At 37.3% G+C, this 17,083-nt stretch overlaps 1 long non-coding RNA gene across 1 annotated transcript; it reads left to right on the plus strand.

The window, feature by feature from the left end:
* Nucleotides 1–474: 474 nt before the first annotated feature.
* LOC106053839 (uncharacterized) lies at nucleotides 475–4,446 on the plus strand. The gene is made up of 4 exons (XR_008779000.1): nucleotides 475–636; nucleotides 1,798–1,974; nucleotides 3,693–3,780; nucleotides 4,093–4,446. It is a non-coding gene; the product is annotated as an uncharacterized LOC106053839 (long non-coding RNA).
* Nucleotides 4,447–17,083: the final 12,637 nt, after the last annotated feature.

Consider the following 17,083-nt stretch of genomic DNA (forward strand, 5'->3'; position numbering starts at 1 on the left):
TAATATAGGCCTATACTGAAGGAAAGTTTCATGCCCCTCACCACTTGATACCTTTCATTGCTTGATTATTGATGCCCTCTACTTTTTTATCAATGATATTAGTTGAGGAAAAGTAAAGGCGGTTGGTCGTTGTGCTGGCCACATCACACCCTCGTAAACCGTAGGCCACAGAAATAGATGACCTTTACATCCTCTGCCCTATAGACTATAAGGTCTGAAAGGGGAACTTTAGTTTTTACTTTATCAATGACAATGTGTTCGTTACTGAAAATTAAAAGATACAAATTACTTTCTATTCCGCCTCTACCTCTCTCTCTCTTTCTCTCTCTTTCACACACACACACACACACACATTGTGCGTGTGTGTGTCTTTCAATTATCTCTTTGAATGTGCGTGTATATAAAATATAAACAACTCAACTACGTAGACAAACTGCGGCTAATTTAAATCTTATCTTTCTATAGTCTATCTTCTGACTGGGAAAGTCCTACAAAGATAAACATTTCCTACTGTGCAATAAGGCTTGCTATAAATGTTGTCTTGTGTTTGGATCGTATAGATAGAACTGGTTTCATTCACACCACAACACTGTACGATAGACGACAGCAAAATGGGCAAGCTATTGATTTGTACAGGTGAGAGTGACATCAACAACTTTAATCAATCCTTGACTTATTTTAGATCATAATTTTCTAGAAATATTATTATCGTCATTAAACGCGTGTAAGGTGTACAGACATAAGTTACTCATTGATTGTCAAAACATGATTGGTTTCGAGTTTCGAATGTCTCTCAAGTAAAAACCTTGAATTTTCTTATCTTATATATCACAGACGTTACTTCAAAAGAGAAGATAATTACGTCCTATGCATTTCGTGTTTCAATCTAGTCATGCATGTTAATCAGTGACCAAAATTCTGCTAAGTCGTTAGTTTTCCTGGCGGATTCAGGCAACCCATTCCTTGCCCTAGGGAAGAAAGAGCACTCGTTCAAATTTGTGCTAGCGTATGGAATATTAAATGTACCTCTAATTGTTTGTGTTTTCGCTTTCACAAAAACATTATTAAAAAGCATCCAATATCACCCGAATACGGCTACCATCTGTTGAAAAACTTTTTCACGAAAAATTCTCAACGACAATTTGCATTAATCAAACCACAGTTACATCAGATCTGGACGAAGTGGTCGGCTCCTCTCCATTAAGGCTAAAACAGATTTGAAAACTCCTTTATCCCACTTTCAGTCAGGGTATTTCAGGGTCAATTGTCGTCACAGAGAAGTACATAGAAGGATAGAAGCCTAATTCATAAAGCGCTGGTCGTGAGTGTGTCTAAGGTATTCTCATGTGTAAATGTTGTCCGTGGTTGCATCTATATATTATTCTTGTTATAGAAGTAATTGTAGTCTTACTGAATTTCCATTTCTTTGGACCAATAAGATTATCTTATCCTATCTTATATTATCTTATTATGACCTTTGGGGAAAGGGGGGCAGCGACCGTCCGTCACGGTGTTAACTTCTATTTCCTTCCTTAGTTCTTAGAGGAGTTTGGGATGGGACGTAAAAAAAAACGTCATTTCTGTAGGAACGTCCAAGATGTCGGAAACGAACGAACCTTTGTACTCGGCACGAACCTTTGTACTAGGCACCTATGGTAACAAATGCTAAATCCCCTCACAATGACATTGTGTCCTGGCCTGTGCAGGCAAAGCGAAGACTTAATGCTGTTTTCGAAGACTGTGTTATGTTGTCGTCAGCTCCTAGATCTTCTAATACAATTTTTAAAATACTTTCAGCAATAGTTTTTCTCGCCATCAGCCTGAGCATGGCGGCCCCTGCGGTCACAGATCCATGTCGCGGTGAGGCACTGAACGCCACGATGGTCAGGTGCATGACAGAGAACGGTTTCACTATGGCGCAGATCAGCAAATTAATTCCGTCTAAGCAGTGGCGCCATCAGCTTCAGTGGAGCGGTAAGTCTTTGCATTTTTTTTGTAAACATTCTACCCTACACCATAAACATTGCATAGAATATTAATAAGAACCAAAAAGCACGTTTTCGGAAATATCTATTCAGAATGTTTGTCTATAAGTCTATTTCAAACATATTGTAAACAAATTATAATAGAATCGGATTTACATTGGCATGTGATAATTTTTGTGATAACGAGCAGTTCCTATGTTCATGTTTTAAAAATGGTATCAATAAATGTGCATACAGTATAATTATTAAAAGTAGTGATTGAACCAATTTCAAACACGAGGAAGTTGTTAAAGAAATCGGATTTTCAAAAAGAAATATCTTATAGCTAAAGTTACAAAAGCATGAACGAACAAAACTAAAAACATAATGTGAGCAGGTCAGGGTGGCGCTACTGAGTGAGGCCTTTTTGTGTTATCTGCTGCTCAACATTTATTCATTTATTTTTACAGTAGGCAGGTGGTAGCTCTACTGGGTGGGCCCAATCTGTGCACCTCGGTCTGCGACCAAGGGGCTAGAGTCGCCTAAGCAACCAGACAGCACAATTAGACTAAACTAAACTAATCTAGCTAACTAAAAGAACAAACTAAACTAAATTTATAAAACAAAACTTATATACACTTTATTTACAATAAACTTACAAAGCAATAAAAATATAGATGAATACGAAAAAAAAAAACTTTACAGAAACAACTAAATAAACTTAGAAATAAAAAACTAATCAACCTGACTATACCACTACCAACACTAATAAGAAACCCAAATGTCTAACTATCTTTACTAGATTACACCTAAAAATACCAACACTAAACACAACAGTACAGCAGACAGCTTAACTGTGGCAGTAATATACTAATAAAGGCTGCCAGGCAGTGGAAATAACGACAGCAAACAGTTGGCAGTGATAACTGCGGCAAACAGTTGGCAGACAGGCAGGAATTATAGCAGGCGGTTCCAGCTGAAATTGACACTACAATTAAATAACTATAACGGCACCACTGTCAGCACTGACCACTGGTCAAGACAAAAGAGAGCTCAACGTGGTTCCGGAGCTAGCTATAACTGGTCAGCGCGAACATATCGGAGAGCATGACGTCACGCTAATTACCTAAAACTAAACTGGACTACTGATTTCCCCAATTTGTACCGAGCCGTACGCTATAATAAAATCTAGCAAATTACTAAAGACACGTCCACATACCATTATATACCAAATTAAACAGCATTTAAAAGAAAATCTTAAAATTTAATTTTACAAAAATACAAAAATGAAGATAAAAAGTTATTTCTATTCTAAACTCACATGGAGGCTCTATACCATTTACAGACCTGCACATAAACCGAAATAAAAAAAATAACAACCAATCCAACACTAATGTCAAAGACAAAAATAAGCAGAACTAACCCATCCACAGCTCTAAGACTAGTTAACTTTTTTAAAAACTACTTTCCTCTACGAGTAAAACACAAATAACAGAAAAAGACTAAAACTAGCAGAAAATTATAAATAGCGGAAACTACAAAATACTCAGCACTGAACTATATAAACTAAAAAGACACTAAATTACAAACATCATAGCCCTGGCCTATATAAATTACAAATTAAAATAAAGATAAAAATAGATAAAAAATTAGATCTAGGAGCGCCAGCTCACAATAATAAAAGTTTGCTAGTTTGGATACAAGTAAGTTTTTTTTTTTTTTTTTTAGGACTTCAGTGCTTTCTGTAACAATAGAGAAGGCTACTACAAGGCTTCAAGCTGCATTGTAGATGAGATGACCCGGTGTCAATTAACAAGTAATCGAAACACATACATACATAGATAGAAAAACAATGAGTCAATGAGGACACAGACAGACAGACAGACAGAAAGAAAGACAGTCAGTTAGATAGATAGATAGATAGATAGATAGATAGATAGATAGATGGATGGATGGATGGATGGATGGATGGATGGATAGATAGATAGATAGATAGATAGATAGATAGATAGATAGATAGATAGATAGATAGATAGATAGATAGATAGATAGATAGATAGATAGACAGATAGATAGATAGATAGGCTAACTTACTGGTTAATTAATTGTTTTTGTATTTGATGTTAAGATGTTTTGATCCATCTCAATATAAACAACACTGCTAAGGCGATGAATATGATCTGCGATGACCCCAGCTTCAAAACAGATTGTATGACGCTGCTGACCAAGGACCCGCTAGTGTTACAGTCCTGCTTGACCACTAAGTATGACTTCGCTAAGGAGATGGAGACGAAATCCATTCAACAAGTGACCTGTGAGAGTGCCAAGATAGCTGTCCAGTGTTCCGTGGACATCCTGAAGACCTGCGACCAGCATACGGCCACTGTCTTTGGTTCCGCTCAAGATCTGGTAGTGCCGTCAGTTTGCTGATAAAATGATTATGCTATTATAATCAAATTATATTTCATTTTTTAAAACCAAATACTCTCGATTCTTTCCTTGCAATATAGATTCTCGGTCTGCTAATTAAACAGATATATAATACACTATTTTCATTCCCTCAAAAAAGTTCAATTTTAATGTCTGAGATTTGTTTTATGCATAGCTCACAAACCTACATACATGTAAATAAATATAGGTTTATAGAACAAACCTGTATATGACGGTACCGTCCACGGCCGGGAGGCTCTCAAATCTTAACATTCGTGTCTTTTCACTGTTTTATTTCGTTTTTTTTTTATGGATGGAGTGGGGGTTGAAAGGCATCCTACACCCTAGCTACGCCACTCGAAACCACTGTTGAGATCACCTTGGCTGTTATGTCAATAGATCTATCTGGGATCACCTTGGCTGTTATGTCAATAGATCTATCTGGGATCACCTTGGCTGTTATGTCAATAGATCTATCTGGGATCACCTTGGCTGTTATGTCAATAGATCTATCTGGGATCACCTTGGCTGTTATGTCAATAGATCTATCTGGGATCACCTTGGCTGTTATGTCAATAGATCTATCTGGGATCACCTTGGCTGTTATGTAAATAGATCTATCTGGGATCACCTTGGCTGTTATGTAAATAGATCTATCTCGGCAGATGCTTGTCAGCCTCACAGTGGTGCTCTGTTGGAAATGATCGTTAGGGGAGACGATTTGGCCAATAGTGAAGTAAAACGGATCCCCCGTTGGAGTGCCTAAGGACCAGGTCCATTGCACTGGCAAGGAAAGAAGAAAGCCCCAACAAACATGTCACTATCCATATCCCGTTCCTCAATGGCCCTCTTTTATGCCGGACACCTGCATAGTTGCTGTGGTACATGGGCAAGTTTCCCCGGTGTACTCGTCTTTTGAGCTCACTTCTAATCTGAGCGGGATACAAGGCATCGGTAATAAGGATGTAATCATTGACATTTGCTTGGATGTTCCCTGACAGAAGTTTGTTCAGACATGCAGATGGCGGGAAGCTTCCTTGGGCCTAGAGTTCTAAGAGTCTTAGACATATGATGATGATGATCCAGTGGCGTCACTAGGGGGTGGCGGGGTTCGCACCGGGAGACACCCATTAGAGGGAAAAATGAATATTGGCAAAAACTAGAAAATAAAAGTCCGAATGGAAAAATTGAATATCGCCAAAACCTAGCGGATTAATAAATAAATAAATCTCTAGATATATATCCAAATATGTCTAGGCATATCTACTGTAGGCCTACTAATCTAGATCTATAGATATTTTTTAGGCCCTAATGTATATATTTTATTTTCATTGGTACAAATGTCCTAAAAGTTACGTGATAACAATGGGGGGCGTAAAGGCAGTTTTTTAAAAGAACAAACATTGTTTGTAATTGCATTGTTTTTATTTTATATTTTAATATTAATTAGGCGAAAGAGACTTTATTACTAAATTTTAAGACTAATTAAATTATTAATTATGTGACATCGTTTTATCGTCCAAGTAGAACTTTTCTATGTTAGCAGCAAGATCGATTCAAAGGGTTCTTTAAAAAAAAACATCAATGCCTCTTCAACTATGTGATTCTGGAGTGTACCCCGTTTAAACGGCAGTACAAACTCGCATAAACTACTGCAGCTTTCCTCAAGCTGTGGTGGGGGCACCCCTTGGGAAGAGGGCCGACGTTCTCACGTGAGGGCGCGATGCCCTGACTTATGGGGAGAGGGTGAAGCAATTCAAATTATTTTACAGGGGCATAATTAAAAAGTTGTCTTTTCATTGTAGTTATCAATCAAATTTTGAATATTAACCCAGTGAAATGTCACTATCAATGTTAAAAAGGTTAAAATATTGTAATATAAAGACTTCGTGTCTTTAACTTATAAGGATCTTTTAAAATGTTTACCTTTTTTTTTGTTTGAGGCGTCTGCAAAAAATATCGATTAAGAACTTTTTGAAGAAAACATTTCAAAACGTCTCTACTGACGTGATTCTTTTTGAATGGTCAGAATGGTCGAAATTCTCTCAAGTGTCTTAACATCGTTATAGTGACGACCTTTGTGTGACAAAAACTAAAAAGTTCGCGGCAAGTCTTCTTACTAAACATGAAGATGATCTTAAGACATACTTGCACTAGCGGATCCAGAACTTTGGAGTGGGGGGGGGGGGGCGATTTTTTTCCAAACCCTAACCCTAACGCCCAGTAAACCCTAACCCTATGCATAAACGTGTGTACATCGCGCGCACACACACACACACACATATATATAGTGATGGGAACTAAACTACATTTTTTTTAGTTAAACTAAAACTAAGTTTGAACTAAAAAAAGTAATTAAACTTTTAGTTAACCACAAATTGATAAAATTAGTTAAACTAAACTAAAAAACTTTAGTTAAACTTTTACTAACTATTTTGACCTTTTTTAAGGACGAAACAGCCAAACATGAAAATATAAAGTATAAAGCAAAACCAATCTCTTTAGCAAAATGTTTGTGCACATGAAAAAAGATTTAAATGTCTTTATGAACTTTATGGGATAGATATAGATCTTAATAGAATCATTAGAATGATATTATTATAGAGAGAAATTAGAAGTAATTGTCGAAGTTCTAATATAAGTATTAAAAGTTACCTTTTAGAAGTAATGATAAAACTGCATGTTGACTCTCTAACTAACTTTAGATTCTAGAATATTCTGGATCTAATATCTTCTACAAACGAAATGATCAGAATTATAATCTGGATCTAGAATTAGATCTAGCTACTAGACCTAGACCTAGATCAAATAATTAATATTTTAATCTAAAAAAAATCTAAGAAATAGGGCCTACTAGTTACTACTACTATTAGATCTAAAATCTAGATAGAGTCTAGTAGATATCTTAGTAACTCTAGATCTAGAGATTTTAGATTATTATAATTATGATTATAATTAGATCTAAGTATGGGTATTTAGATCTATATACTCTAGTAGATAATACTAGATATAGATCTAATAGATCTAGATAGTAGATATAAGTATAATTATAATAGAAGTAGATCATAGATGTAGATGTAGAATCTAGTCTAGATTTAGTTAATTTAGTATTAGATCTAGATAGTATAGTGACGACTATTATTTGTATCTTAGGTCTTAGTCTTAGTATAATAAGTAATCTAGATATATCTAGATCATTAGATCTAATCAATCTAATCTAGACTCTAATTCTAGAATAGTTACATATTATAGTTATAGACAAGAATCTCTAAACTAATACTAGATCTATTTCTAGTCTAATAAAGTAAAGTAATATAGATTTCAATTAATAGATCTATAATATTGACTTATAATTTTAAATTTACATCTAGATTTAAGACTAAGACTACTAAGAGTTAGACTCTACTTAATAGATCTACTAAGAGACTAAAATAATTAAATATATAGACTATTATGACTATTGATCTAGATCTAATAGTAGTATAACCTATAAGTATTCAGTAGTAATAGACTAAACTAATAATACTAATAGACTAGACGTCACTTGACTCTAACTCTAGTCTAGATCTAGTAAAAAGTTTTTCAATAAAAAGAGTCGACTTTTCTTTTAGATCTATAGTAAAGCAAAATTCTTTGCCTGCAGCTATATAAGAACACACTGGTGTATAATAAAAAGCTGAAAAATGTAGATCTATAGAATCAGGATTTATCAAGCAGTGAAACTTGCTAGAAATATAATGAACACGTGTATTTTTTTGAAAAGGCGGGAATAGCGGCCATTATAGGGTAAAGGTCAAAAGGCTTTCTAGTGACCTGTGCCCCCTCTTGTTTATTCTTCTCTATATTATTCATTATATATATTCTCCAAATTACATAGATCTAAATATTTATTGGTATGTATGTTAAAAAAGTTTGTAAAATTTGTAATTAAACTTTTTAGTTTGTAACTAAAAAAAAATAATTAAACTAGGATTTTAACTAAACTTTTATTTTTTAATTAAACTTTGGCCTTAACTAATTTTTTTTAGTTAAACTAAAAGTTAGCAACTTTTTATAATAGTTAACTTTTGCCCATCACTACATATATATATATATATATATATATATATATATATATATATATATATATATATATATATATATATATATATCATTTCTCAACCTTCGGCGAAAAACAAAACAACTGGGGCAGAGCTATAAGCCAAAAGCGTTTCTTGCATTCCTCACTGCAGAAACGCATTCTCCTGACATTTACAGCTCATTTTCAGCAATGGAGTTCGGGGCGAAGCCCCGACGCCAAAAAAATTTTCTTGCATTATTCACTGCAGAAACGCATTCTCCTGACATCTACAGCTCATTTTCAGCAATGGACTTCGGGGCGAAGCCCCGACGCCAAAAGCGTTTTCTTGCATTCTTCACTACAGAAACGCATTCTCCTGACATCTACAGCTCATTATTCATCAATGGAGTTCGGGGAGAAGCCCCGACGCCAAAAGCGTTTTCTTGCATTCCTCACTGCAGAAACGTATTCTCCTGACCTAAAGCTCATTATTCATACTATTAAAAAAGGACCTTTTGAATAATGTTGTACTTGAAAAATATTCTAATATAAATTTATAGGCCCATAATACATTGCAAATAAAACTGATTTGTTCCTTGAAAAGATAGGATACCCCACATATATAGATTTTGCATTGAGGATCGCCGCCGAAAAAAAAAATTCGATAAATAGTATTTAACAAAATCAAGGTGTAAATTGTGAGTTATAGTCCCAAATTTATTTAACTACAAAATTTCAGATTGAGTAAAGGTTGGGAAAAGGCGACTATGAATACATTATTTGAGTTTAGAACTCATCTCAATCATGACTTTTATACTGAAAAATTTCGTTTGAATTCTAACTTTTCCAATCTAAAGTCTTTCTTAAAATAATTATGATAAATTCATGTGAAATTATATAAACTCCGTCTGGAAATGGGAAGGGCGGTAGAGTGAAAACGATTAATCTTCGCTCCTTTAATAATTTCTGCTAAAGATTGCATTTGGCATTAAAGAATAGGGGTGGGGCGACTCGATATAAGAATTTAATTTATAGTGTATATAAAATATAAATTATATTAGTGACAGATTTTTTTTTATTTTGTAATTTCTTAACTATAATACAAAAAGAAAAAGTATTGATTTTTCCGATGGGGGAAATGCGATTGCATGTATCGCCCCTCCCACCTGGTACAACCTTTTTTCATTTAAATTTACTAATGATACAATTTGAGATTAGAGTATGGTACGACATAATATACGATGGGTCACATATCAATACGTAGTTTATATTATATAGATATTCAACACATTTTGTTCACAAACTATGATTCTCCACAAAAATAGGACCGCCCCTCCCCAGCGCTCAGAGGGCTAGAGTGGGGAGGGCAGTACATGCAATCGCCCCCCCCCCCCCTCACCCCACCGAATCGGCCAAGATACCAGAAAGGGAGCGACATAATATAAAATGTATATATTAATTCAACTATTTTTGTTCACAAACTATGATTTCTCCATAAAAACGGACCGCCCCCCCCCCCACTCAAAGGGTTTAGGTGGGAAGGGCAGTAGAGGTATTCGCCCTCCCCCCCCCCCCCCCCACACCAATCGGCAAACAGGGAACGACATAAAGATCGGTTTAAATATCAATACCAAGTTTTAATAATATAGATATTTAATTGATTTTGTTAGCAAGCTGTGATTTCTACAAACAAATTGGACCGCCCCCCCCACTCGAAAGTGTAGGGGGGGGGGGCGGGGTTGATACCATCGCCCCCTCTCGACCCCACAAAATCGGCCAACATACTAGAGGGGGGGGGGCGAAATAATCTAAAAATAGGTTGAAATATAAATAATTTATATATATTTTTAACATAAGTAATAAATTCGTATACAAATTGTGTGAATCCTATACTAAAGTTCGTCCGCCTCCCCCCCCCTCTGGATCCGCCAGTGCATACTTGCGCTATATGTCCATTGAACATCCCTCGTATAATAGTATTGGCCAATGCTGCCTCCTTCTTTAATAGACTTGTTGGAGCCATTTTTTAATACTAGTATAAATAGTGATTCCAAGAAAATATTTCTTTATCGGAACGTCCCACTCCGTTGTAATTTAACATTGACATGAGCTCTTCTTACTACGGGAAGGAAAATACGCGAAGACGACACAAGCTGAGAACGAAGGAAAACGCTTGGATGAGCTAATGGTGCTTCTACAGACCAACTTGCTGGATGCATAGGTATCCTGATGCCTCTCTAATACTATCTCCAGAAAGAACTTTTTCGGTTATACAAAACAGTCTCAAATTATGTACATAGCACGATTTCCTAAAAAAAAAAGTTTAGCAGAAACACTGCCTCAAATGTCTCCCACACACTTCAGATACGGCCCGTTCATCTCTTCTTAATTGAATTTTATTTGACCTGCAAATTTCTTTCTAGTAGAAATTGTATATGATAGACTTTATAAAAAACAAAAAAAAACGAGTTTCTGAAGGTAAAATATGTTGAAAAATACTTGGTGCTCTGGGCTTCGCCCGGGACCTCGATGGTTGATTTTTAAGCGCTCCCCGTGACCAATAGATGACTAAGGTGGCGGCAAACTGACATTTTCCCCATTAGATGTCAGTTAAAGTTTGAATAACACAGCAAAATGTTTTACCGTTTCCGTCTAAAAATCTAACAAAGGAAACATGTTTAGGTGATTTTAATTAATATACATTGTAAAATTGTAAAATATGCAAAACTATTGAAAAATGTCATAAACAATGGGATTTTCAAATAGAATTGACTAATTTTACATTTGTGCAAAAATCGATGAAATATGTAATCAGCTTACTGTATTGATTCAACAAAATGAATTTCTATTGGGGGGGGGGGGAGGAGGAGACACCCAAAGTTGATTTCGGGGGGGGGGGGGGCACCCTGAGCTAACCGCACCGGGTGAAACAGAACATAGCGACGCCACTAGACACATCTTTTGTGATAATAAGGCCTACGAATAAATCTATAAATAGCTTGTTCTCAAAATGAATAGCAGGGCTAAAGTTTCTAAATGGTATTAGTAAAAGAGACTAGATACCTGGAATCAAGTTTCTTGATAATTTTAAGAATTCGTATAAAAGAATACACATCACAAATAAGTAATTTGTTTTATATAGAGGCAAATAGTTATTGGAAATTGGCCATTTTGTTTCTTAAACCGAGACCCTCGTCCTGCCCTTGCCATTGTCTATTTCACTAGCGGATCCAGAACTTTTGAGAGGGGCGGGGGTTGTTTTCCGAACCCTAACGCCCAGTAAACCCTCACCCTATGTATAAACGCACACACACAATAATAAGGCTTGACTTCGAGTCCGAAGATTAGTGAAGAATGCAGTATTTCCCGAAGCTGCGCAGCCCCAGCTGTGACCTACATATTTTGCCACACCCAGGGCAAGCATAACCATTGTCCGCAGGTGGTCGATTTAGAATTTCTTTTCGCCGTCTACGTCTGTCCTCGGCAGCGGATTTTCTTTTGGTCTCAAATGTGTATCCCGCGGCCTTTGTGAGTGACCTCCAGCTGAGTCATTATGAGGCCGCATGCAACCAGGTGCTCTCTTCTATGTCAGCTAAGGCAAGTTGGCGCACAAGCTGGTCTTTGAAGCGTTTATATATATATATATATATATATATATATATATATATATATATATATATATATATATATATATATATATATCATAGGCGTAGCTCAACCCCCCCCCCCGAAATGAAATCCCCCGGAATTTAGTGACTGATTTTTTGCTTTGATTTTGTTTATTTTAGGTGAGATTTTAATACTAAACCATCACTTGCCCCAGCACAACCAATGGTATTTTAAGTTTAAAACCCCCTACCAGGGGGTTTTGAGTTTAAAAACGCCTACCAGGGGGGTTCGAGTTTAAAACTCCTACCTGGGGTTTTTGCAGTTAAATTTCCCTCTTCTATAAAACAAAACAAAAAAAATGCAAACGAAAATCCCCAAATTCCAAGAGCACAAAAAAAGCGAATTACGCACTCCAAATGTTATGAGCTAAATGGGTTTTGAAAACGAAAACGAAAATCCCCTAATTCCAAGAGCAAAGTTAAGGAAGATTTTGATTTTAAAACCCCGTCTAAAATTTACGATAAACCCCCTCTTTAATATAAAAAAAGCTAATTACGCACTCAAAATGTTATGAGCGTAGTTAAATGGGTTTTGACTCAGTTTTGAGTTTAAACCCCACTTCAGCGGGGTTTGAAGGTAAAAAATACCTCTTTAATAATAAAAACAAAGCAAATTATACACTAAAAATGTTATGAGTGTAGTCTAAGGGGTTTTGAGCTTAAACTCCCCTCCAGTGGAATTTGAAGCTAAAATGTACCTCTTCAATATAAATAAAAGCAAATTACTCACTCTAAAATCTATGAGCGTAGCCAAAGGGGCTTTGAGTTTAACCCCCCCCCAGGGGGTTTGAAGCTAAAAAATACATCTTCAGTGTAAAAAAAAAAAGCAAATTACGCACTCAAAATGCTATGAGTGTTGCCAAAAGGGGGTTTGATGCTAAAAATACCTCTTCAATATAAAAAAAAAGCAAATTACACACTAAAATTATTTGAGCGTAGCCAATCCAATCGGGGGTTTTGAGTTTTAAACCCCTCTCCTACAGATGGCTTTTTTTTTTAAAGTTTAAAACCCCTCCAGATGATTTTGAGTTTAAGATCCCCCTACAGAGCATTTCGAGGTGGAAAACCCCCAACAGATGATTTTGACGATAAAACTTCCCTTCTCGATATAAAATCTAAAGCAAACTACAGTCACTTAATTCCAAGAGCGTATTCAAGAAAGACTACACATTTTTACCAGTGGCGGGGCTCCATTAATAAAGTGCACTGAATAGTCATCTGCCGAAATTGAAAAACACTATATGTGGCTCAACAAAGATGGCTAAGACAGATTTTAGGAGTCAGTTATAGAGATCAGGTCCAAATCAAGGAAATCCTATGCCGAACTGGGAGTCGACCCCTTAGTAAGATTGTGACAGAGCGTCGCATGAGGTTTGCGGGACATGTTCTGCGACTAAAAGAATTACGCATAAGAAGAGTTGCGATGATATCCTAGTACAACATGACGCCACACATTCATGGAGGTCCTCATGGCAGGTGGGAAGAGGCTTCAGACATTACCAGTGACAGATTTTTGTGGAAACAGCTTGACGTCAAATGCGCCGAACGGCGCGGGAGGGTCTAAGTCAGTAAGAATAGCACATTAGGTTTTTGAAATAAAACTTTTTAATAGCAGGAAAATGCAGTGTAGGTACCTCAGAATATGCATTTTGTTGGCTTTCAATACCAGAAATAGTGCTTGGCAGCGGGGCTTCGCCCCGCGCTGGGGGAGCTGCTAGCGCTCCCCCAGACCCCCTTGCTAGTAATGGCGGGAATCTACAATTTTTTTCACTAACTCATTGAAGAACCTATTCTAGAGCACAATAAACGTCTTCCAAAAGAATGAAGGGTCAGAATGTAATGAAGATTATGTACACACACACACACATAAATACATATACATTTTTTTTCGTGGGGTGGGGTGGGGGTCCGGGGGGGGGGAGAAAAAAATCCCCCCCAGACCCCTCCCCCCCCCCGAAAAAAAATCCTGGCTAAGTCCATGATATATATATATATATATATATATATATATATATATATATATATATATATATATATATATATATATATATATATATATATATATATATATAAATATATATATTTATATATATATATATATATATGTGGTGGGTTTGGCACAGAACAAACTAAAGGACGAAGGCAACTCGTAGGACAATTCCAAACTTTATTGTACACTAAAGACCTGCAGCCATACGTGAACACATGGTGTAGAACCAAGCACAAAAGGGAGTGGAGACAACTTAGGTCCAGTAACATACGGACATTACAGCGATAAGAGATGCCGGTCGAATGGACAGTGCCCACGTTGGTCTGCCTTGTCATGCGCGGACACAAGGTGCCATCTAGGGTGAAGGGTCACGTGGATATCGAGGTGGCCGGTGTTTTCCAAAAAGATATCCACTCCACTACAGAGCCCCTAGCTTGAAACGACCCGTCCCGGGGCGTTCAGCCTAGTAGGTTTCTGAAAACCGAAACAACTGTTTCTTGTCAGTGTCTTCTGGGACGACAAACATCTTTCCAGTTTGTAACGTGCTGGTTCCATCGGTCATACAGAGTGGTCTGTCTTTCTCTAAACATAATGACTGGGAAGCTGTAGGAAGTGTGATAGGGAGCAGTGAGCGAAATCGTCTTTGTGGCTGGTTAAAATGCTTGTAGTTTCTTCTTTGTCTATCTGGCATCCGGACTCTGTTATGCTTGTTCTTGTTTGGCTGCCCAGAGTTAAAGTTTCTATTTCTCGATGTTTGAATTGAGTGACTTGCATCTGTATTGTACATTGCATCAGCTTGTTGCTCATTGGTTCGTTGTTCTACTTGGTGGGTTGGCTGTGAAACAATGGGTTCACTGTTGCTCACAGATTGAACCTCCGCTGTGAGTTGTGGTGATTGCTGACAGTGACGCCTTACATGTCCAGCTTCCCAGCACTGGGTGCAGACTGGTGATCCATCATCAGTGTATGGGAAGAATCCTCTCTTCGTCCTTAACCACACAAGACCCGGCGGTGCTGTTGGTCGAATTCTGTTTTGGTTGCTATGTTTCGTGTGTCTTTGTGTTGGTCTGCGTTGACTATGTGGTTGACTAGAAAGTGGGTTAGTTGAGCTTGGCAGACTGTTATAACCAGACCCCTGGTGTTGTTGACTAGAGAGTGAGTTAGCGTTAGTTGAACTTAGCAGAATGTTATAGCCTGACCCCTTTATCTCTTCAAGTTGCTTCTCTAACTTGGCCAATTTTGCTAAGAGAACCTCAGACCACTGCTCTTGGGCTCGAGCTGCATCTTTGTTCTGGTTCTCCAACTTGAATGCATAGTTTCGTAGACTTTGAAAACTTATCTGGGGATGTTGCACTATGAACCTAAACAGCTCTCTGCGAAGTTCTGGATCTCTGACTCCATAGGCATATTGGTCCCTCAATCTTTCCTCCTTGAAGCAATCTATTCCTTCTCTTTTTTCTTGTCTTATGGCCGTTGTGAACTCCTTAAATAGTCGGTGAGAGAATTCGAGCAGTGACTCACTTCTTCTTTGCTGCGACATCAGAAATGCCATCTCTGCCTCTCGCACCGGTATGATTACTTCAAACGCAGAGGTAAGTGCGTCGAGCAGAGCTTCTGGATTACTTCTGATATGAGGTGGCTGAAGATCTACCTCTACTCTAGCTGGACCACTTATATTCGCAATGATGGTTGCTGTCTTCTCTTGAGGCGAGAGGTAAGGTCGAAGTTCCCATAGATCTCTTATTTCTCTGACGAAATCTTCAATTGAAACTTCATCATTTCTGCCTTCCCCACTGAAATGTCTAATTTTTCTAGCAGGTTCTATGATGTAATGAGGGCGCTGACAGGCCAGTTTCAATGCCTCAAGTTCAGCTTGTAGTCGAGTCAACATCCCCTTAGTGACACATTCCATTCCCTCCGGCTCTCCTCCACTGCACATGGGACCCACGTCTCTCCCCTTCACTGAACTAGGTTCCACCATATTTCCCTCCATCTGGCTGCAGGTCTTAAGAAACTCTAACAATAATAGTAACCTAATAACGAAATCTATCTCAACAGAAACAATGTTCAAGCGAAGTAAAATCACAATTAAGAAAATATAAGCAAATTATATTAAAATAAACTAAACTAAATCTAACTACCCTGAAACAAAAAGAAGAAAACAAAAAATAGAAAATATTTGAAAGTACAGAAACGAGAAAAAACTAACTGTTACTTGTTGACATCTACATCTGGTTGTCACTTTCTTAGTTTCGGTTGTGAGGAAGCAGATTCTGAGATGACTTCTGGTCCCACAGTGTAGTCTCTCTTCCTGACCCCACTCGTGCTACCAAGTTTCTGTGGTGGGTTTGGCACAGAACAAACTAAAGGACGAAGGCAACTCGTAGGACAATTCCAAACTTTATTGTACACTAAAGACCTGCAGCCATACGTGAACACATGGTGTAGAACCAAGCACAAAAGGGAGTGGAGACAACTTAGGTCCAGTAACATACGGACATTACAGCGATAAGAGATGCCGGTCGAATGGACAGTGCCCACGTTGGTCTGCCTTGTCATGCGCGGACACAAGGTGCCATCTAGGGTGAAGGGTCACGTGGATATCGAGGTGGCCGGTGTTTTCTAAAAAGATATCCACTCCACTACACACACACATATATATATATATATATATATATATATATATATATATATATATATATATATATATTCTTGAATACTAAGAATACACAAAATTTAGAGTAGAATTTAATTTAGGATTCAAGTATCACATAGATATTAAGCTAATTTTGTTAATAAACTATGTTTTCTGCATAAAAAGTGGACCGCCCCCCCCTCACTCAAAGGGTATGGGTTGGCAGGACAGTAGATGTAATCGACCCCCCCCCCCCCCCACACACACACACCAACCAATCGGCCAACATACCAGAAAAAGGACAACACGATATAAAGGTTGGTTAAAATATCAATA

Source organism: Biomphalaria glabrata, chromosome 7 (assembly GCF_947242115.1).
Source record: "Biomphalaria glabrata chromosome 7, xgBioGlab47.1, whole genome shotgun sequence".
Taxonomy (NCBI): domain Eukaryota; kingdom Metazoa; phylum Mollusca; class Gastropoda; family Planorbidae; genus Biomphalaria; species Biomphalaria glabrata.